The 23,909-nt window shown below is 39.9% G+C and overlaps 1 protein-coding gene across 1 annotated transcript in view; it reads left to right on the plus strand.

Annotated features, from left to right (window-relative positions):
* The window catches only part of RARB (retinoic acid receptor beta), a 710,885-nt gene that overhangs the window by 262,360 nt on the left and 424,616 nt on the right, over positions 1-23,909 (plus strand). Inside the window, exons 4-5 of the mRNA XM_073900914.1 lie at positions 1,952-2,045; positions 7,173-7,277. The gene's annotated coding sequence lies outside the window, so the exon portion shown is untranslated. The remainder of the gene's footprint in view (positions 1-1,951; positions 2,046-7,172; positions 7,278-23,909) is intronic.

A 23,909-nucleotide genomic window follows, 5' to 3' on the forward strand; every position in this document is an offset into this window, starting at 1 on the left:
ATTTATGTGCCAGCAATGAAAAGTAACTCTGCTCTTTATTGTCTTTCTAATCCAATTGCAATTGGATTTTTCTTACCAATTCCAGGTAAGCTTAGAGCAGAGTTAAATTTTTGGATTGTATTTGAAGGGGTCCATAGAAATATTCATCTTGAGATTACTGTTCCCATTAACCTAGGAGATTATGGTGTTGGAGAGAACAATACACAGGCCACTTTATATCAAGATGTAAGCCATCTTCTACATGCTGTGTGAGGTGGGCAATGGCAAGTGGAAAATCTTAGATCAGTACACTCAGGTTGAGGTCCAGCTAATCACAGCTTCCTCTTGGGTCTTAATAGCACACCCAGAGCTGAGGCACAGATCATGCTACTGGATCAGAAAAGCAACAGTATAGTTAACAAGCTTTGCATAAGGCACATTTAAGGGGTAGGTGGAGGTGATTATTTGATTTATTTGGCAGAAGGTCATCTCTGGAATTCCATGATGTCATCTGTGGAGTTTCTTAATCCTGTAGGTCTAAGGTCTGTATTGAAGGGTCAGTGGAGGATAAGTTTAACTGGAAGGTGATGGGAGTCTCTGGTGGCTGGAGACTTCCTTTCATGACATTTGCAATCTCAGGAAAGATGCTCGGTGGCCTGTACTATGGGCCTTTGAGACTTCAGGAATCAGGAAGAACAGTATATGCACACGGCAAAGAAAAAAGTTAAAAACATATATAATGAAAGGTGAAAGCCTCCTTCCCTTGTTTTCATCCCTAATCATTACCACCTGTCATTTTCCATACAAATATGTGTAAGGGGAAAATTGGTTTATCTAGAATATAAGTATATCCTTAGAAATTGTAATGATCATATATATGTGGTTTTTTTATGTATTTATTATTCTACAAAGAGCTTGTTTCACTTACAGATTTATTTTGGAGACTTTTCCATATCATTACATTCAGGTCTACCTCATTTCCATTTTTTTAAAGACAGCATTGTATCATTTTGTGTAGTTACGCCAAAATTTATTTAACCAGTCTCTTACTGATAAACCTTTTTTTTTATATTGTTATATCATATTCAGTATGACACACGCCTAACATACTCTTTTGATTCTTTCTACAGGATTCTTTGAAGTAGAATTGCTGGGTCAAAGTACATATGCAATTTAAATTCTCCAAGAAAATTGCAAATCTCCTCTCAAAAAGTTTATGCCAAAATACATTCCCACCAATAGTGTATAAGGGTCTCTGCTTCCCCACATCCTCCTCCACTCTGGGTACTTTATTAAATTTTTATTTTTGGACTGCTCTATCAGGCGAAAGCCTGTGTCTTCTTGTTTTGATTTTCTTCTCTTTAAAATAATTCAAATAAAAGGGTAAACACTCAACAGGACATATAGTTTGAAAGCGAAGCCTGTTAGGAGCTTGGTATGCATCTATGGTTTTTTGATCCAACACTCTTGGGGTCAGAGTTATTTCAAAATTCAAAATTTTTCAGATTTAGGAAGGTATTATGTATAGATGCCATGAATCAGTACCACTCCCAACCCAGTCTGGGCGAGCACTCTCTAAGCAAACTCAGCAGCCCTTCCACAGGAAACTGTGTAAATCTCCCCACAAAGTGGACCAAGTAAAGATAACAAATAGCCTCACAGCAGGTTAGGAAAGGCTTTTGCATTGAAATAAGTTTGGATCAGGTAAGACTGTGCCTCCAAATGAGTGATGCAAAAGAACTCAGGGGATTCAGAGCAATTTGGATTTCAGAACTGCCATCAAGATATTGTGAGCTCATGAAAACAACTACTTCACAAATAGAGAAGGAACAAGCCCGAGTAGTAGGAGTAGGCAGCGCACAGGTGGACTTCTCTACCTGCCTGTGAGGGCATGCCAAGGATATTGAACCCACACAAAGGTGGCTAAAAGGAGCTGCCAGTGGGTTCTGATTGTTTTCCCTTCCTTTCCTAGTTTCCTTCGAAGGCAGGAGTACCTGCGCCCCGTGGACCAGTGGCTGATCTCACTGTTGCTAACGAAGCCGTGTGAGGACCTCTGCCAAGACGAGGTGAGTAAATGAGAACTCTACAAAGCCTCAGATGTGATGGGCACCACCAGAAGGGTCAGGGAAGATGACCTGCTCCTTCTGGTAATTCCAGGATTGAATCTTCCTGCATTCTTTTCCGAAGTTACAGATGAAATGACCCAAAAGTACATGTCTTGATTTAGACAAAAATCAGGAAAAACCTCGGTGACTCATGGCCATTGCCTGAATTCCTGCTATCTTCAGCGGGCTTTTAAGAAGGATACTAATTCAAGAGCAGGTAGACTCACAGAAATCATGAAAGATTTGTGCCCAGGAGAAACCTGTCCTTGAAAAGGGGAAGGATCATGAGAATCGAAAATGGTGCAAATCTATTTTTAGTTAGTTCTCATAATACCACCTTCTAGGGATGAAGTAACTTACCAGGATCACTCAGCTCAATGAATTGAACTTTGCTACAATAAATCAAGTCATACCAACCTGATAAAGGCAGTGTCATAAAGAGAAATCTTCTTTTCTGCCAGAGTGAGTGGTAGATCTGAAATTTAAACTCCAAGCAGACTACCTTATTCTACTAGTTACTAGTTCTACCTTTCTGCTTCTGATAAACTTTATCTGGTCAATAAGATCCCTCAATCCCAACCCCAATAAGATCCCGCGGAAATGACTGTGTAATGAGTTGTGTCTGGAAGGTTTCTGAAGCTGAATCCAGGTCACTGATCTATTGCCTTATATTCCAGAGGTACGGGAAGGGTTGGTATGGAGGCTTACTGGGGACAAATGTGCCATACATTTGATATCCGTGGACTGGGTCATCTTTGAGATCCTTTACTGTCTCAGGATTCTGTAAAATATATATCTATTTAAAAATATATCAAAAAGTCTCATTCTGTTTGATAGTATTAGTCAGCAGGGAATTGCAAATTAAAATCATAGTGTGATCATACCATACACCTACCTGAATGGCTAAAATGAAAACCACAGATAATACCAAGTTTTAGTTGAGGATATGGAGCAACCAGAATGCCCATACATCACTGGTGGGAATATAAATTGGTACCACCACCTTGGAAAACTCTCACATTTACTAAACCTGAACATGCATACATCCAATGACTTCTTGATTCAATAGAGAAGCGTAAACTGAGTAAAAAGCACTAGCATGTGTTCACCAAAACACACGGGCACAAAACTCATACTAATACTATTCCAAAGAGCTCAAAACTGGAAAATACACAAAGGCCCATTAATATTAGAATGGTTATATAAACCGGAGTATGTTGGCAACAATGGACTATCATAAACGTCAATGGGAATGAACAAAGTACAGCTGCATATGACAATATGGATGAAGTTCATGGTTCTCAAAGGACAAACTGATTCCAGTGTGTAGGTGCACATAGGCAAAATGAATCCCCAGTGTTCAAAGTTCCTGGAGTAGTTTCCCTGCTGGAGTGGAGGTAATGACTATAAAGGGAGCTTCTGTTTGTTGGTCTTATTCTATTTCTTACTCTGAATGGATGGTCCTATGAGGGGTGAGAATTCATTAAGCTGTACACTTAGAATCTGTGTACTTTCCCATAAGTATGTATAATTGAATAATATGGTAAAATATTTTTAAAATTCTTAATGAAGAAAATAATTGTTCTATTTCTAGCATTTTTACTCTGAAGGGAAAATAGTTTCATAATGACATTATTTTTGGTAGGTTAGAGAATTTTTATTTTGGCTCCCTATAGTTTATACCACATACAAATATCCTGAGTCCCCACAGAGAATCTACACGTACTGGACATTATTCCTCTCCTACCTAATGAGCTTTCGGATGTGCATCCAGGCTCTCTGAGACCTACTGTAAAAGAAAAAAAAAAATAAAGATAGTAAAAAGATAGTAAAACAAGTGCTTTGATAGCACTTTTAAAAAATTCATAACTGGTATAAAAAGAAGTGACAGCTGTTTAGTGTGTACATGTGCAAGAGACAAAACAAAACAAAAGATTTGCGGTGCTGTAAAGGTATCAGTCCTATGTTTTGCCAAGTAAGACCGCACCGCTTCTGACATAATAGTCTTAGTTCCTTCTTTGCCTTTATCTTGTGAATAATGGATTCAGCCATTTACAGGCCTCAGTACATTTGGAGGGAGAGATTGGAAGAATGTGCTCACCAAATTTGCACTCTCCTGAAATTTCTCGAGGACGTAGGCTGAAGCACCTTCTATTATTTGCCTCACAGTTGGGACTGTTTCCCATTCCAGTGTTTTTACTTGTCAGTCTTTTTTTTTTTTTTTTCCTCCCCCCATAGGTTGGCTGGCTTAAATCATAAATGCACATTTGGCGGTACAAGCATTGCTATTATAAAGCAAATCATACCCACTTTATAAAGTCAGTATCATGAACAGGTATCTTCTTTTTTATGCATTATCAGTTTTAACGTAATAGGAAAATTAAAGCATGCATTTCCCAAGTATAGAAATCAAATGTAATCTAAATGCAAGCCCCAGGTCGATTGCACAGTAATAGTTGGTAGTATGGCTATTACTAATCCCAGCAGGAAAGCTGCAGAGATCACTTACGCAGTTTACAGTGTGTGTCCCGGAATGACAGTAGTGGAAAGATAACTGGAAAATAGGGAACGTGAGCCTAGGCAACGACTTGAGAGAATGAGCTCTTGTGATTCACATCAGCAGAAGAGGTGGTCGGTTTCCCATAAAATGGGGCTGCTTTAAAAAAATGGAGACTCTTCCTGATATTCTGCAGTTTATCAAATCTAAACCCCCATCCGAGTTTCCTACAGGATTTACAGTTGCGATATTACAAAGGGCGGTTTCTTAGATAAACAAATGTGTGGCCATGTACTGCCATTTAAAACTGTGCTGTTCTGTATAATTTTCCAGCTAACTAAAACACATCCTTTAGGCAGCAGCAGGATTTTCTGTTTTTCCTTTTTCTTTCTTTTCTTCTTCTTTTTTTTTTTTTTTTTGATGTTGACTGTGTCAGTTGAAAAATATTCACAGGCATATTGTAACACTTTTCCTGCTTTCTTAAAACAGAACTTAGGAAACATGACTTTTTGATTACTTGACCATCTCTATAAACACCAACTGTTGAAAGGAGCAGTTCTACTGTGATTCCTTTGAACACTCTGAGGGTTGGTGGAGCTATAGCCCTACACCAAATGGCCCCACATTGCAGTCTTTCTTCTATGGCTTCTGTATTCCTTCTGCATCTTGCTTTGCCACCAAGCTATCAGCTGTCCGTTTTTATTTCTATCGGTGATCTTATTTATCTTACGGATAAATCTTCTTTTTTTTTTTTAAGATTTTATTTATTTATTTGACAGAGAGAGCACAAGGAGGCAGAGTGGTAGACAGAGGGAGAGGGAGAAGCAGGCTTCCATCCCAGGACCCTGGGATCATGACCTGAGCCGGCAGATGCTTGACCAACTGAGCCACCCAGGCATCCCCAGATAAATCTTTCTTTTTGTTCTCTGTTTTCTTCCTCTAGTCTAATTTGAACTATAAGAGAATCTAACGAGGCCCTTTTGTGCCATGTGCAAAGTATAGAGACGTTCTGAGTAAAGGCCTTGTAAGGTATTTTGTAAACACATGCAGTATGCTAAGACCTAACACTGCACAGTTCCTGACATCTTAATCAAAGCTTAATAAATAATAGCTGCTATGATTTTTAGTCTTGCTAATATAATTATTAAAAATCACATGTAGATCGGTTAAGGGTACATTAAGCAGTGGCAACGAATACACTCAGCCATGAAATGGCTCAGTCATAACATGTTTATTTCTCAAATACAGAAAAGCCCAGGATAGGGGTGGAGGTGACCAGTAGTTATCTTCCCCAAGACAATTCACCTATCCAGGTGTCCTCCGATTTGAGTCTCTTCTGTCCTCTAAAGTCCAGATATTTTCAGAGAGAAAGAGGAAGAGATGAAGGCATGAGGGTGGGAGGTTTTCTGGGCCAGATCCGGAAGTAAAGCATATCACGCCCACTCACAGTTCTATTGGCTGTGACTCCATCACGTGGCCTGACTGCAAGAGAACCTGGGTAGTGTAGTCTCATTCAGGGCCCAGGAAGAGGAGGAGAATGGTTTTGATGGAGCTCAGTCTCTGCCAAGATGTTTTGTTTTTGTTTTTGTGTATAGATTTTGTGACATTCATTTTAACAATTATGAAGCCATTTTTCTTCTCTGCCATTTTTACTATGTTCAAATTGTACAAGGTTTTAAAATTAAAACTATATGGGCTAACAAGTTAAATTTTTTTTTTAAGATTAAGCTTATTTTTAAACTTTACTAAAACTGGTATCACGTAAAATTAGCTTCACCATGTCAGCAGTATTTCTTCACCTTCTAATTCAAATATTCTCTGCCAGTTTCCAGGTAGCAACTCCATACAGAATTAATCTTTATATGGAAACAGTGAGCTATAGAGCAAAGATTTGGGCATTGGCATCACCCAGACCATATTTTACCCCTGCATTGCCACACACAAACGGGAGAATCTTGGATATGACTCTTCACCTGGTTTGCTTCCCTTCCTTTGAGTCCTACCTCAGCCCTGCTCTTCACCCAGGAGGCACTAGTTTCTTTCAATAGCTTCAGTTGATTCCAGTTGGTAGCTTTTCCAGCCCTCCCAGAACAGATTTCAAAGCCACCAGCACCTGTCAGGCAGAGTCCTCTCCTCCAAGGTGTGGGTCCCTTCTTTGAGCTTGAAGTTGTGACAGTCCCAACTTCTTACCCTTGTTTCCCCAGTCTGTGAGTGAAAGCTGATTCCTGTAATTATTAAACTATAATACTTCTGTTCCCTTTTTCCGTTTTTGGAGAATTTTCAGTTCTACAGTATCTGGTTAAAAATTCTTGACATTAAATCCTGTTAAACTCCCAGTATTGTTTCTGTCTCCTGACTGACTCAGAAATTCATGCCAGCTCTGGTCCCAGAAACAGACCCCTAAAAATGGGATGTAGGGATGACTGTGCTCATAAATTGACAGCTTATCATGTCTAGGCTAAATATATGTCCACATGTCTCAGTTTATGGTTTTCATGGTTGCAGCTCCTGTTGTGACCTAAAATAACAAAACTAGTATATATAGCATTCTTTAGTTTTCAAAGGGTATTCATATGTGTTATCTTATTCAGTCCTTGCTTCATGTCTCTGAGGAACTTTACAAAGGAAGAGACCCAACTTCTGAGATGTTTGAAACCACTGAGTTGGTAAATGAAGAGCCAGCGACTCAAAATCAGGTATTTCAGTGCTTTTTTTGTCTACACTAAAGCTAACTTTTAGAAATGTTTTAAAAGTACCACCTGCTTCACAATTAAGAGCAAATTGTGTTTTAAATATTAAGATTTCTTCCAATGAGAGAATATAGTGCTGTTGACATGGTGAAGGGGAAAGATAATCCAATAAATTGGCTTAGTTTAGTCGTGCCGCTGCTGCCTTAGAAGGCTATAATTATGTCTTGCTCCGGGAGAGAAATAATTTTTGGCTTTTCCCATTTTAAAAGATATTAAGTTTCAAAATCGCAGGAAGAAGGAGTATTTTCTGTATTGTAGCAGTTTAAGTCGATCAGGCATTAGTAGTAAGAATCTGTTCTTACTTACCCAACTCGAACTGAATAATCTCAGCATTGCCCCAGGTATCAAAATCTCTCATCCTCATTTCTCAGGGAAACAATGAGCTGCATTGTGTGAAAGACACATAAAGCTCCAAATTTCAGTTTACTTTGACATAAATAGGGTGTGCTTTTACAAATGTGTATGGATTATGTACATTTTTATGAGTTTGACAGAAAGGAGACAGTGGAATGGGGAGGTATTTGTAACATCTTGGCTCTTTTTCCAGCCTCTTGAGTTTTTCCAAAGCTTGGCAGGATTATTTTCATACCAGTTAAACACTTGTATGGCCATGGCAGCAAGGAAGTCTAGAATTCATAAAAATCCGTCATGTTTTTTCAGATGCAAGTAATCAGTCCTAATACTGTTTTGATTTCATTTACTGAGAGATAGATTTTTATAAAGCCTTTGGAGGAAAAGTTAGTGGCATAATTTTAGGAAATGCTTCAGTTATATTTGAGGGTTAAAACTATATTTAATTTTAATTGTTAAGTACTAGCTGCTATTCTTAAGTTCTCTACCATCTTTTTATAAATTAAAAAATGTATATACTTAAGGTGTATAACATCATGACTTTATATACATAGTGAAATGATTACTACAGTCAAGCTAATTAACATATCATCTTCTCACATAGTTCCTTTTTTGTTCTTGTTGTGAGAGCACCTGAAATTTCATGGCGAATTTCCAGTATTCAGTACAGTATTAACTGTAATCATCATGTTCTACATTCAATCTATCGACTTGTTCATCCTCCATAGTGGCAACTTCGTGCCCTTTGACTAATATCTCTCTCCATCTCCCCCATCTCCCTACCCCTGGCAACCACCATTCTACTCCCTCCTTCTGTGCATTTGACTTTTTTATATTCCAGTTATAAGTGTGATCACGCAGTATTTTTCTTTCTGTGCCTGGCTTATTTCACTTAGCATGATGCTCCCCAGTTTCAGCCATGTTGTTGCAAATGGCAGGATCTCCTGTTTTGAAAAAACTGAGCAATTATATATGTATAATTATGTGGGTACACACGCACACACACCCCAATTTTTTTTTAGTTAGTCTCCATCAAGGGCACTCAAGTTGTTTCCATATCTGGCCATTGAAAATAATGGCAATGGACTTGGGAATGCAGTTTTCTCTTTGAGGTGCTGATTTCATTTCCTTTGAGTTCATACCTAGAAGAGGGTTTGCTGGATCATAGAGTAGTTCTATTTTTAGGTTTTTGAGAGCCTCCGTACTGTTTTCTATAATGTCTATACCAGTTTACCCTCCTACCAGCAGTGTACAAGATTCCCTTTCCTCCATTTCCTTGCCAACACTTTTACTTTTTTGATAATAGCCATCTAACAGATGTCAGGTGATATCTCATTGTGTCTTTGATTTGCATATCCCTGATCACTATTAGTAAATATCTTTTTTAACCACCAAAATACTGTTGACACGTATAGTCTGTTGTGTGTGTGGGAATGCTCTCCCCCGCTGCCTGGCAAACTGCTTTCTTAGCCTTTCTGAAACGACACACCCTTTCCTAGGAATTGACCAAGAGAAAACTCACAGGGCGCCTGGGTGGCTCAGTTGGTTAAGCGACTGCCTTCGGCTCAGGTCATGATCCTGGAGTCCTGGGATCGAGTCCCGCATCGGGCTCCCTGCTCAGCGGGGAGTCTGCTTTTCCCTCTGACCCTCCCCCCTCTCATGTGCTCTCTCTCTCTCATTCTCGCTCTCTCAAATAAATAAATAAAATCTTAAAAAAAAAAAAAAGAGAAAACTCACAGCTCAATAATATGTATTGCAATTTGGGCTTCCTCGGTGAAATTATCTCTATTAACACCAAATTTTATATTCATTTCCTTTCCTTTCATTCCAAGAACAAATTAAACCTTTGATTTGGATCTGATTTGACAGCATGCATCTGCTTTGGTGTGGTTTTCTGGTTTGCAGTATCACATACACACCAATACCAATGCCTTTGTGTTAGATTATAAACTCCTAGGGGGCAAGAGTCAGTATTTCCATTTATAACCTAACCTGCCACTCCACAGATATTAGGCAGTTGTTCAGTGTTTTGATTATGATAATGATCGTAAGTAAAAGGGAAAGCAGCCTCTTAGAGAAGTTCACCATTATTTGGACATAGGTGATCTTAACCAAAATACATAATTGAGACTAGATATGGTTCTGAGTGGAAGTTGGGCATCCTTTTGGTTCCTGTATGGCTAGTGAAAGACTCCACCATAAAGAGGCCACCTGGTGAGCCTTGCTCTTTAAATCGTGGTCCACAGGCCAGCAGCCTCAGCATCTTTAACCTAGAAGTTTGTTGAAATGCAGATTCTTGGGCCTCAGTTTAGACCCTCTGAATTATTCTGCATTTTTGTGATCCCTGGGTGATTTGTATACACTGCAAAGTTAGAAGTGTTGATGTTAGAAGACTATTGATCTATTTACTGATTTACAATTTAATATCAGCATCACATAAGTATCCTATTTGAAAACATAATCCATTGGAACTATTACACTACAGTAGTAACAAAATTTCTCACAATCTTGGAAGATAATTTAAACATTTACTTTAAATTTAATATACAAATTAAAGAGACATTACCTACTAGGTTTTGTTTTTGTTTTTGTTTTGTTTTTAGAGAGAGAGAGAGTGGGGAGGAGGAGCAGATGGAGAGAGGGAGAGAGAATCCCAAGCAGACTCCCCACTGAGTGCAGAGCCTGACACAGGGCTCAAAGGACACTTAACAGACTGAGCCTCCCAGGCGCCCCTATATACTAGTTTCTCTTTCTGTAGTATGGGGTATTAAAAAGGAGCATTTCCTTATAAAAACTAATGGTTTTTCTAACTCTGGTGCATAGGAAATTAATGTTCAATGCACTTTTTTTTTTTTTATGCGGAGTCCTATCAGCCTCATGATATAAAAATTACAGGGATTGTAAAGTCTTCTGTGCTCTTTTCACCTATGTTCTCAATGTTTTTTTTCTGAATGTTAGGGTATTTTCTATTTATCTAGTGAATACCTATTTTTTTCTGGTGTTCTGATAGATACTCAGCATCACTAAAAGCCAGTATTTTTTCACCTGGCTTTGTCTTGACTTGCCATTTATTTTAAAACACATCCTGTTATAAAGTGATCTGTCATTTGATTTATTTTTGTTCTGATCTTTTTCTTCTTGTTTCCATTTCTCACTGATAATTTCCTTGCTTTTGCCCTTTTGTATTTGCATTATCTGAACTGACACAGGCTGGTACCAGTGTTTGCAATTAGCTTCTTTCTGCCTTCCCTTCAGTAATTCTTCTTGGACTTGGGCACATTCTGTTCCCAGTTTCTCTCGGGAGACTGATAAGGAAATTAAATTACTGCTGCTACAATGCATTTCAGCGACACTGTAAATTTCCTAAAAGTCTAAATGTTCATATTCGCGTTTATTTTGACAACCCTAAGACCCATCCTTTCTTAATTTAACAATAAATAACCAGTGGAAATATTTTTGGCTTGTTTGTTTTCTTATTTGGAGACAAAAGTCCTCTTTTAAATGCAAGGGCTAAAAAAAAAGATAATTACTTTATTTAGTAGAAGGAGAGTAACTTGCTTTATTATTCTTTTCTGTGCAACTTGCTGGTTATAATTGAGCTGCCCCTTAATTCTTCAAATCCTGGTAATCTCCATCGAGTACTAGTTTCAAGTCCTAGAGACAGACCCAGGGTTTCACGGATATAGTCTTACCACCCAGCTGGGATGTAGACCAGGAATTTAGGAAAGACTTTCTAATTAAAAGGTGTCAAGTAGAACTCTAGCCGGAAAGTTCCCTAGCAACAAGCAATGGCCACCAAGCAGGAAGAAAGGACCCTGAGTGGAGAACAGGAAAGCTTCGTTGCATGGGCAGTGCCCATTCTTCCTTAGAAGGCAGAGGCAGAGAGCATGTGTGTACAGGACTGTGATCCCCTGGAAATCATCGGTATCATTCCTGAATTTTATGTGTGAAAGCCTTTGTGAATTAACCAGAACATTCAAGTGATTGGAAGATGGTGTATAAAAACATACCTTGTCAACCTACACCCCTGCTTAACTAGTTTGTTTTCTTGGGTGTTTAAAGGTATGCAGTTAGTATCATCATTATGTGTAAGGAAGTGTGGGGGCGAGGTAGGCAATGATGTGTTTAAGTCACTTGTGTTTCAAGTTTGTCCTATTGGACCCACTCCGTCTCTGTATAGCTGGGAGAGGTGAAAAGTATTACGTTTCATGAAACTGTGCCTCATCTGGATCAGGACAGCTTGTGGTGAAATTCCTTTCACTCAAGAAGACCCATGTACCCAAACTGGCCAGTTGGAATAATGATCAATTTGGGTGGATTCTAGCACAAAGCTACTCTACTTGCAAATAACTGAGAGTTTTAACTAGTTTGGAAATGCTCTAAAGCATCTTTTGAGTTAAATTACTTGTTCTGGCAGAGGTAAAAATGATCAAGCCTGTGTTAAAAGGGATTTTGCTTTCTGTTCTGGGGGTGAGTCTCTAACATTGTATTTCATTGATTCTAAGATACACTCCCCTCTCCACCTCAGACACACATTTTCGGATGCCTAAAATGAGGATCCAGCTTATAGTTTATGGCATCTTGCTGGTGTTGTGGCAGGAGCCAGATCATAATTACCATCCTTTGCATACATGAACATGATTGCTCCTTCTAGTTGTGTGACCAGACAACCAACCATAACTTCCTGACATTTAAGATAGCCATTTAAGGACCGTTTGATGAAGGTAAGTTAGATTATTGACACCTGTTAAGATCAAGAAAGCTCTAGCATGGAAACCTGCCAACCGGTTGTCAGCTTAGAGACAATAGTGGACTGCCCTTTGAAGAAATGCTCCTCGCTTTCAGAAATGCATGGTTATCAAAGACAGGGATTTGGAAGGTTTAGACTCTTGAGTATAAAGACATGTTACGAGTACCTTAGCCAATACATTCAGCTCAGGTTTCCTTTGTTTATGCATAGGAATGATATGTGCTACAAATATGTGCAAAATCTGAAAAGAGCCACTTCAAGGAGTACAAAATAAAAAAAACAAGTGGTAAGAAAGTCCTGTATCACCATTTAATTCGCAGTATTTTTATTTGTTTTTTAGTGATACATAAAAACAAATGTGCTTTTTCTGTGAATGGCTTTTTAAGTCTGTAAAACTCAGTTGTCAGAAAGGGGCAGATAGGAGCGCCTGGGTGGCTCAGTCGTTAAGCGTCTGCCTTCGGCTCAGGTCATGGTCCCAGGGTCCTGGGATCGAGCCCTGCATCGGGCTCCCTGCTCTGCGGGAAGCCTGCTTCTCCCTCTCCCACTCCCCCTGCTTGTGTTCCTGCTCTCGCTGTGTCTCTCTCTGTCAAATAAATAAATAAAATCTTAAGAAAGAAAGAAAGAAAGAAAGAAAGAAAGAAAGAAAGAAAGAAAGAAAGGGGCAGATAATACCTTGGTGAGTGTGTGTACATGTGCAAAGGTGATTACTTAATTGTGCTGAATCTAGATGCAGAAGAAATCAGTGTTTCTAACTATGCTTGGGATTCTTCCATCTTTCATTTTTGAAGATCATCATTTCTCTTTAAGGAGAGTCTGAATTCTCTCCCACAGAGATAAGTTCAAGAAGTGATTCTCTTCTCTAAGAGCCTGTATTTTAGACCATCTGTGTATCTGATAGCTTATTGATGGAGTTTCCTTGCTCTATTAGTTGAGATTTTCTTGATCGCGAGCAACAGAAGTCAGTGAAGAGGAGTATGGAGCATCTCACAGAACCCAGGGCCTGAGATGCAGCAGAGTCCGAGAAATTGAGTATGATAGCAACCCAGGAGCCCCCTCTCCATTTGCAAGTAAATGAGCGTTTTAACTAGTTTGGAAATGCCCTAGATGCATCCCTGAGTTACAATGTTTGTTTTAACACAGGTAAGAGTCGTCGTTTTGTCTGAATCTTATGGAAGTTATAACCTACCTGATCCTCATAGATATCAAAGAGGACCATCTCATTAGAATTTATAAATGAGCAAGAGTCAAGAATGCTGGAAGTAAAAGAAGTGAAGCCAAGTACCTGTTGGGCAATTCCAGGTCTGCTTATATAATTTCAGCCCAGGAATAGAAGTCTGTGATATTGCTTGACTTCATAGTATGTGGCCCCCCACACCCAAAAAATGGTAACAATACAGCTTATTTTAACAGAAAGGCAGAAACTACTGATGTTATGAGCAGGTTGTTTTATAGGGACTGTGCAGGGGGAACGTGAGGTTACTGGTGACTTTGGCAGCTAAATGAGGACTCTATATTACTTGGTAATTTTCTCTCTCCTCTGGTTTCTCTCAGACAACTAAAGCCTTTCTTTAAGTCTAAATAACACTGTCTTTTGATAAATAGGAAGATCTCTGAAGATGCACTTTGTCTTTTATTGCTCCATTATCCTGGGTGATTTATGGCAACTGAAGAAGCAATCAACCCAGGAAAGATATGCTTGTATGAATTCTCCTCTTCTCTATTTTAAAGTGAAAATATTGGAAGATAGAAAAGGACCAATCAAATACAATGAATTTTTTTTATGTTAAATAAGAGCAACTTTGCAGTTTGTTTCATTACATTTGTGGGTAAGCTAAAGATACACTAGCCAGGAATCTTATATTGGCATTTCCTAATTTTGAATTTCTGGTGTTTTAATGGTGATTTATCTCATTCAGTCAATCAACCCATATTTATTGAGTGCCTATAATGTGCCAAGCACTGGGACTAGAGCAGTGAACAAGACAGATGCAGGACACTCCTTGTCCTGTAGTGTATCAGAGAAAACAAACTCTCCAAATAGTAACCGCAGTCAAATATAATAGGCCCAAATCATAATTATTTTTTTAAAGATTTTATTTATTTATTTGACAGAGAGAGAGACACACAGTGAGAGAGGGAACACGAGCAGGGGGAGTGGGAGAGGGAGAAGCAGGCTTCCCGCAGAGCCGGGAGCCCGATGCGGGGCTCAATCCCAAGACCCCGGGATCATGACCTGAGCCAAAAGCAGACGCTTAGCAACTGAGCCACCGAGGCGCCCCCATAATTATTTTTGAAGGTGTGTAACAGGAATGTATAACCAACGTAAGAGTCTAGGAAAACCTCCCCCTAAAAACAGAACATTTACATTGAGAACTGAGAACTAGGTAAAAGCCAGGAATGTGAAATAAGGGTGTTCAGGGCAAAGGGAATGGAGTGCACAAATGTCCAAAAGAGGGAGGAGGGAACATTGTACTTTTGAGGAGGAGAGATTCCAGGGGTTATGTGAAAACATGCTCATTTCAGATTTTCCAGGGACTTTAAAAGGTCTTTTAAGGAGTTTAGACTGTAACCTAAGGCCAAAATAGAGTTGCCAGCAGAGTTGAAGCTCAGAGAATAGGTTAGGTAGGGCAATGGACCAGGCAAAAAAGGGAATAAGACCAGTTAAGATACTGGAGTGGCCCAGAAAAGAGATGCTGTTGGCCCAGAGTAGGGTAGTGGCAGTTATAAGTGGATGGAGTTAAAGCAGAATCAGTTGTGCGGGTGTGAGGGAGAAGAGTCAAGCTTAGCTTTCAGAGTTTCATGGTTAGCAACCGGATCGTTATTGGAACTAATCATTAGGGGAAAAACAACAAGAACAACAATTAATTGCATATTTCCACCCTTCTTTATTCAAAACAATTTACTAAAATGCATTACTACAATCTGTTCAGTATCACAAGAAAAGACAGTGGAGAGGAAAAGACCCAGCCCATCACTGATGTCCAACTTTCTTGTACAAAAGGAAGACACACTTGACACTGAGCACTTCAGCAGCCCAAGAGAAGGGACAAACATGATTCATAGTGTTCATAAGTGAAATGAAACCCACTGCTTGGAGAGGCCCCATTCTGCCTGATACTGAGACCAAAGAGAAATTTCTCTAGTAAGTCTTTCTCTAAAGACATCACATAATGTCACGAACAACATCCTCATCAGAAACCATGATAACCTTCATCAGCTATTTCCTGTATAGTCCCTCAGTATGGACCAGTGCATCTGCCATGGCGAGAGTATTGAAAATCAATTCGGTGAAATAAGAGAATACCTCCATCAGATTCAACCTTATGTGGTTCTGATTGTCACTTTCTGATGATGTGCCATCAATCCTGGGGGTGGAATGTGTGTCTCACTTTGTGTCTGTGAGGTCCCTGAACTTTTATAAAAAATATATAATATCAATTATATATTTATATATAATTAATTAATTAAAATATTAATATATAATACATAAACTTATATAAACTTTTTTATAACTTATATATAACATATATATATAAAGTTTTTTGGATCTCAAAACAGGAAAGAGGCTGTTTCTGAGGAACAGACATAGGCTTGGGGGAGTTCTCCAAAGTACATCTTCTCTCAACCAAGTTTTTGAAAGACGTTACTGGATCAGTAATGAGTTTAAGGTATATTCTCAGAGAAGTATATAGAGAACAGCTACTCTGTTTTGTCAGGAAGAGCTAAGCCATGTGCTTGGCTTAGTCAAGCTAGGGGTAGAATTTTAGTCAAGCTAGGGGTAGAATTAATACCCTCTTGGGGCAGTCAGGGTGTTTAACAATGAGATATGCCTCAGTGGAAGGGTACCTGGTTTTGCTTAGCTATGAGCCATATGAGTCGTCCCAGGCAACCCAAGATTCTCCCCAGAAAGTCACTGTGAGTCCATTATAATACAGACAGATGGGAAATGGAGGTCCCAGAGTTCCCTGTTTTAAGGTACAATTTTAATCTTTATTTCAGAGAAATTTTAAAGCAGCTGTAACCAAATGCCCACTTTGGCCATAAAAATAAAAATCTCAGCAAATAGAGTATCCAGAGAATATCAAGCTTTGAGCAGTGTCATTCCCAGTATAGACTGAAAAAATTATAATGCAATTTTTAAAGTATCCATTAAATTTTTTACCAATATCCCTGCTTATTTAAGCCTAAGAATAGTAAATCTGTATTTTTGTTGCTGTTGTTACTAAAGAAGAATATGGGTAGTTCTAGAATGTAGTCTTACTACCATTAGATTTCAGCGTGATAGCTGAATTAGTCAACTGCTAGCGCTACCTTCAGTTTGAACTTGTTTGAACAAAAGTCTTGGTTCTAGTCAAGTCTAGTCTAGTCTTGGACATCTAGTAAGTGTGAGGGGGAGGTGGCTGTTGAGGTTAGTGATCAGGAGAATATTTCCTGGGTCTTAATCCATACTCTTCCATTTGACCTTGGCAAATTACCTAAATTTTTGTGTCATTTTTCTCAGCTATAAAATAAATATAATAGTATATACTCTGTGAGTATATTGTGAGGAAGAAACAAAATAACACATGTAAGAGATCTTAGGATACTCTTGGATATAGACAGTGCTCCGTAAACATTAACTGTTGTTACAGGTCTTAGTTGAACTCTATGCCCTGACCCATTCCATCCATATCACAAACGCAGGCTGCAGGACATGAGCAAAGCTAGACGAACTGAGGATGACTCAGCCCAGCTCCTCTAGTGAGGTAGTGATCACAAGGACATGTGCTCTCTTGCCAAAAGTAAGGCGGCTCTCTTCATATTTGAAGACCTGCTTATTCTCTCAGGTATAGCAAGTGGCTACCATAAACATCCAGATGCACTTTCTACTTGGACTTCCGGGGCTTATTGGCTGGTGCCTGTATTTTATCATTAAAAAGTAAGTGGGCATTTGCGTTTTTTTTTTTAAGAATCTGATGAGTAGATAAATGAGATAACATGGGAGATTTGCACAATGAGAAGGCAGGATCAGGGCTGGAGGAAAGGAGAAGTGATAGTTTGAATACAGAGCAAAAAGAATGTTAGGCCCCTCTCCACTTCGAGGCATATGGTTTTAGAATTCATTTCATCACAAAAACTGGTATGCCTACCTTGAGTGTGCACGGAAGAAAAAACAAATGGGCACAAGGAAAGTGGAGGGCTCGTGATCTGATATCATCCAGGAATTCTTAATACCTGTATCTGGGCTTGCAAACTCAAATGACCAGTGGAACCAGACAAGTAATGTAAAGAAAGAGGCAAGGTGTATGTAAGATGGTAAATGACAGCGGACACTCGCACTTGGTGCTGGAGAACGAGAGAGTAGTGGTGACTGTGAAGACCTGGGGATTATGTGCTCCTTTTCTTTTTCTTTCTCTCTCTCTCATTTTTTTTAAGAGAGAGAGGGAGAGAGTGCATGAGCAGGGGGTGGGGCAGAGGGAGAGAGAGAATCCCAAGCAGGCTCCATGCCCAGCACAGAGCCCGAAGCGGGGCTCGATCTCACAACTCCAAGATCAAGACCTGAGCCGAAATCAAGAGTCAGACACTTAAACCAACTGAGCCACCCACGCGCCCCTTGTGTTCCTTTTAAAAGATAGCTACTACTCAGATCTAACTGATTGTTAACCATAAATGAAGGTAGATGGAGTATGCCCACATCTTCCAAGTTGTCAGGAAGCAGTGTTTTAATATTTTCAGTAACTATTATAACATAGTATCAGCTAATTGAAATCTAAGACACCGTGTGGGTCAACATCGTAGGCCAATGAAAACACATCTGTGTGCCCACTTGAGTGTGGTTTCTTGAACAGGTAGCTTACCTGCCTTATATTGGATGTGAGTTATATATGTTAACTAAAACCCTTTCCAAAATTTCTCAGTCAAAAATGGGTCCTGTTGTTCAGGTGTCCTCACAGAATTGAGGGAAGTGGTTGAAGACGTAGCCTATTTTATGAAGATAAATGATCTAAGAGACTTTATAAGCAGTACGGGCCTTCCTGTCTTGAAGATTTGGATCAGAGGTCATAAACAGTTGACCTTTGGCCTTCAGTCAAACCTTTACCGAAATTTAGCCACACCCAATGATTTGCTTATTGCCTCTGGCAACTTTCCCATGGCCATGGCAGAATTGAGCAGTTACTACAGAGACCCTATGGCCTACACAGCCTAAAACATTTATCATCAGAGGCCCTTTACAGAAAAAGTTGTCTCCCCCCTCATCTAAATAGACACATCAACCAAAAATGGTTATATAACCCCAAAAGTACTCTAGCCGAACTATATACAGGAATTCACGCACATGTATCTAAAGTGCTGGGACAGCCTGAAAGGCGAGGGATCCTTCCTTCTGGCAGATGGTGAGGAAGGCTACACTGGAAAGGTAACACTTGAGTCTTGAAGGACAGGCCAGAGTTCCCCAAGTGCAGAAGATGGAACTTTGAGGCATGACATGTTTGTATCACAGCTAGTGATTTAAGCCTGTGGAAGAGAGGAGGCAAAAGAGCGCTTAACCCTTCCAGGAATGCGGCAGGGAAGCAAGAAGGAACTTTGCCCACGTCCCTTTCAGCTTTCCTAATCTCAAGTTCCCTACGTAAGCTTATTTAAAGAATATGCCTTTGACCCAACTTTAGTAGTTGAAAAGCAACTGAACATAACATGTCTAATCCAAGTGTGAACTACCCGGTAAAGACAGACAATGAATATGGTCCGTAAGAAAAAAGTCTAACCACACCAATCTAGTATTCTTTCTTAGAGATCAATGTTGAAAACAGTGGACCTTTGACTTTTGGCTTAATGAGATATTAAAATTCAGTCTGTCAAATGACTATGGATTCATTCTTCCTAAGAATGCTTTGCAAAGAATATAGTCTATGTCTAGTGGTAGTGTGAATTTTATATTTTAGTACCCAGCAGTAATGTATATGTAGTGTTTAGTAAATACTAAATTAGTAGGTAAGCTATTAAAAATCATTTACATTTATTCATTTCTTAATCATCCCTCCAGATTTGTCTAGTGAACATTACAGAACTATAATTTGACAAGAGAGCCAGGGATTACAGCCCTAGAAGTACGTGGAGGCCATTTGGAGTTTGGCCATGCTCTTCGGAGGGTTACATCCCAGAGAGCATTTGTTCTTTAATGTTCTTGCTCCTACATTTAGCCAAGCCCTAAAAAAAAGCAGTAGTGTGCCAGGTAAATCCATGCCTCATTCTGATTCAGCATTACACTTTCTTACATTTGTTTGAAGGCTATCCAAGAGGTTAGTCAATGTATTAGTTAGAATAATGCTAATTATTGCAACAGAGCAGCCCCAAATGGAAATAACACAGATCCATTTCAACATTATATCTCACACTACATTCCTTTAGGAGACGCCATGTCTTTGCAAAGCTGGTTTTTCAGAAATTGTGATTTTTAAAAGCAAGTATTGAGCAAAAGTCAGTATTGAGTAGGAAGTGAGGTTGGTAGTATTTGAGAAGTACAAAGTTCCACAGACACACAGATCGCCTCAGTAATTATTACATCATAAGAACAAGAGTATTTCTTGACTTAATATGTGTTATTTTTTTCAAATGACCAGTAGATCATTAGGACATATATATTTAATGGTTTTTTTTTTAACCTAATTGCTTTTAAATGAAATTTATTTTGGATATTCTTTTTGGCCCAGGGGCACTGTGAAAAGATTGCTTAAACATAGGGTGCCAGGAACTGTGAAAAGGTTTTGGAACCTCCGTTCTGAGGTGTTTTGGCATGCAGAATGCAAGGTTAAAGCTAGCTTTACGGGTATGTCAATGCTGAGGCTTAGGGTAAGAGAGGCAGGTCCACTTTCTTGAAGGTCTCCGCCTGGTACTCTCATATCACTTTACTCATGTTCTCTTAGTGGTGTCTTAAATGATCATAAGCAATGGCAGGCTGGGGAATGTTACATAGCGAGCTGACATGACATGAGCCAGGCAGCTACATGACAGGGGAGAATGAATGTTGGTGAACAGCAAAGTCTCTGTACAGTTCACTCCTCTAGCCACATATAGAACACTCTGCTTTTCTCAAGAAAAAAAAAAAAAAGCAAAAGTCCTTGATACTGGGATTTATAATAAATACATATTTGGTTTTCATCCCATTTTTGGCCCAGAGCTCCTAAAACCCTTGCAATTTCCTCAGTGATGAAATCAACAAATGTGTCTTTTGTTATGTTATTGGACTTTTGGACCACACCTAAGGTGCAAGGCTGGTTGCCAAGGGAAAATAACCAGGAGATTAGAGGTTTGGAGCTTTCATACCTACCACCTTGTCCTCTGGGGAGGGTAGAGGGGCTGGAGTCTGAATCACTTGCCGAAGACCAATGATGTCATCAATCATGCCTATGTAATGATGCCTCCATTAAAAAGCCCAAGGACTAGGTTTGGAGAGCTTCGGAATTAGTGAATCCATGGAAATTTGGGGAGAGTGGTGCACTTGGGCAGGCTAAGGAAGCTCTATGCCTTTTCTCTGTACCTTGCTCTCTGCATCTCTTTCACCTGGCCGTTCCTGAGTGGTATCTTTTATAATAAACTGGCGATCTAGTAGGCAAAATGTTTCCACAGACCACAGATTCCTGAGATCTGTGAGCCACTCTAGCAAATTAAACCCAAAGAGAGGGACATTGGAACCTCCGGTCTATAGCCAGTTGGTCAGAAGCACAGGTGGCAACCTGGACTTGGGACAGATGTCTGAAGGTGGGGGAGCAGACTCTTGAAATCCGATGATATCTCGGGTACATATTGTTGAAGTGGGAGAGCGAGGTTCTGAGGTTCTTGTCTCCCGGAGTTGAAGAATGAATCTCGCTGACAAGGGAGAGTTGAGTAAAGCACAGAAGTTTATTAAGTGAAGATACAGAAAAAGCTCTCAAGAGTGAGAGGGGTCCCAACAGGGTTGCCACTGAGGGCCTTTAGGATTGGTCTTTTATAGAAAGCTAACCAAGAAACTTAAATCCTTTTAACTTCTATTGATAGCCCCCTTGAGCAAGGACAAGTGATAACACCTTCAGTTGCTTCCTTCTTTTTTAGGGTCGGGTGATCGTTGGTCACAGGTGATTATCATAAAAAAAGACACCCACCCCCACACACCTAGGACAGGGTGGGCCAGCTTCTTGCCTTATCTCTGGTTTTCCCACACCTCCACAGTTTTGGGATTTCTGTGAGCCCGATCACATAACCCCCTACCTATCTCTCTTTACCTCACCCCTCCTGCCCCTTACTCAGTGTCAGGATTGAGGTGGATTGTGGAACACCTAACTGGTGCTGGAGAGTTTCTTGGTGGTGTGTGGGGAAACCCCCGGTTGACCAAGAAAAGACAAGAGTGCAAGTTGAAAATAAAATGTGTTTATTTATCTTGAGGTCTTAGGGATTGGCAATTGGGAGACAAAGAGTGGACCAAAATCGACATACGCTTCCGAGAGACAAAGGAGGTTAAGGTTATTTAAAGAGAAAAGAGGGAATTCATGTAAGTTGTTTTGAATGAAATGTGAGTGGTGCTGGTATAGTTACAGTTAGGCTAATCTATACATGATTGGTTGCTAGGGCTATTACTAGGCAGAAAGTCCATTTATGTCCATTTTAACATGCAGCAGATGCCTTGGCTTTCGGCTGAGTTCAGCAATGATTCCAAGAATCTGAGACAGGAGACGTCCAGAAGTCCCACTTCCACTGTGGCCTCCCGACTCTATTTTATAATGACTCTTCTAGCTATGCTTACTCTATTTGGAATGCTCTTTCACACCCCCCACCACCCACACACATACATCGGAACTGGGTATTCTGAACCCTTGCAAGTCCCCAACCAGTTATTGCATCGAGCTCAAATCCAGAATGTCTGATAACGTTCAGTTGTTTTCATCAGGTTTAGAGTTGGTTCCTCCTGTTCTTTGCATCTACATAATAAAAATCAAGTTATCTACACAGACCCCCCCCCCATACACACACAAGACATACAACACAGTGGTTAAGTCAAGGACGGTATAGCTGCATTACCAGCTTGTCGTTTAGATAAAGAAAGAATTGGTCCATTTCAGAAATGGAGTTCTCCTGCACAGGCACTGGGGATACACTTGGACCTGGCACTGGGGGGTGGCGGGCGAGGGAGCACTGGTAGTAGGAGGATTAGTGTGTTTCTACTTCCTGGGTAAAACTCTTTTGGCCACTATTTTCTGTGGCCTCTGGCTCCATCCACTGACAGGTCTTTTTTTTTTTTTTTTTTTTTTTTTTTTGCCCATTATCTGCTATTGTTTTCTCTGAGGTCTGCTCATGTCACTTGGGAGGATGGAGCGTCCATCTAAGGCCTGCATCATCACAGGCTTTCTTGCAGACCATTTCTGTGATGTCTTTGGCAATGTAATTTCCTCAAAATCACAATAGGCTTCTCATCTATTTACGCCCAGGAACTTCTCATGCCAGTAACTATACCCGGTGTTCTGTGTGAGACACATTTCCTCCCCTTTGTTACCTTGCTCTCTCTTTCACATGAAGGGTGGATCTTCTGAGGCCACTGAAACATTAGACTTTGGCAGGAAATCCACGGCTGTATCCCTGTTTCCAGTCATGTAAGCCCAGCACCCAGCTGCTGAACTACTTCTTTCCCTCATATCCCTGCTGGCAAACCAGGAGCTTCTCTGAGCTCATCTCTTTCTTGTAACATTTTATGACAAATAGAAGCAAGCCAACACTCACTAATACTCTGGCTCTTTTAAATCACTCTTCTGCATTTACAGGTTTAGTCTTTGGAAATCCATCTATTCAACTCCATCATCTAGGATTTTTTTTTAATCTCTCTGCCATGTGTGATGGTGATTTAGTTTTAAAGGTTGTTGCTTTACATGACTATGTGAGAGACTTGCTTCCTGTGGCTTTCTCCAGAACTTGCCAGAAAGTCAGCAGCGAACATCTCGTAACTTCTTGGCCAGATATCTCAGGCCTGAACCAATTAGTACCAAGCATAACTTCGAGTAATCAGGTATATCCCTTTAGTAGAAGTAAATTCTTCAAACTACATACCCAATAGTCAGTCAGGGACAAGTGGGATGAGTATTAAAGACCTCAGTCCATCACAGTGTCTACTACACAAGACTTGCAAGAGCTGACAGATTCTAGCATGGTCAGCATAATGGGCTAACCTGCCTTTCAAACTCTTTCCTAGTTCTAGACCTCTGACTCGCAATGAAATTTGTGGAAAGCTAGGGAATATAAATAACTATAATTAAGCTTTCCTTTCTCTCTCGAATGTACTCATTGCCATCCTTTTTAAACCAATACACTAAGCTCCTTTCACTGGTTTTGGCAGGCAAGTGTATTAAACTGATGAATAGAAGACAAACTTTATTTTGCTGCCCATTTTTACCAGCATCGGTTAATCTGTGACCTCTGGTGATTCTAGCAATTGGCGGTGGCGTCCTTTAATTTGCTACCTTTCAACTTCTCTTTAA

This window comes from Callorhinus ursinus, unplaced genomic scaffold, assembly GCF_003265705.2.
Source record: "Callorhinus ursinus isolate GAN/ISIS: 27379988/994484 unplaced genomic scaffold, GSC_fseal_2.0 scaffold1, whole genome shotgun sequence".
Classification (NCBI taxonomy): domain Eukaryota; kingdom Metazoa; phylum Chordata; class Mammalia; order Carnivora; family Otariidae; genus Callorhinus; species Callorhinus ursinus.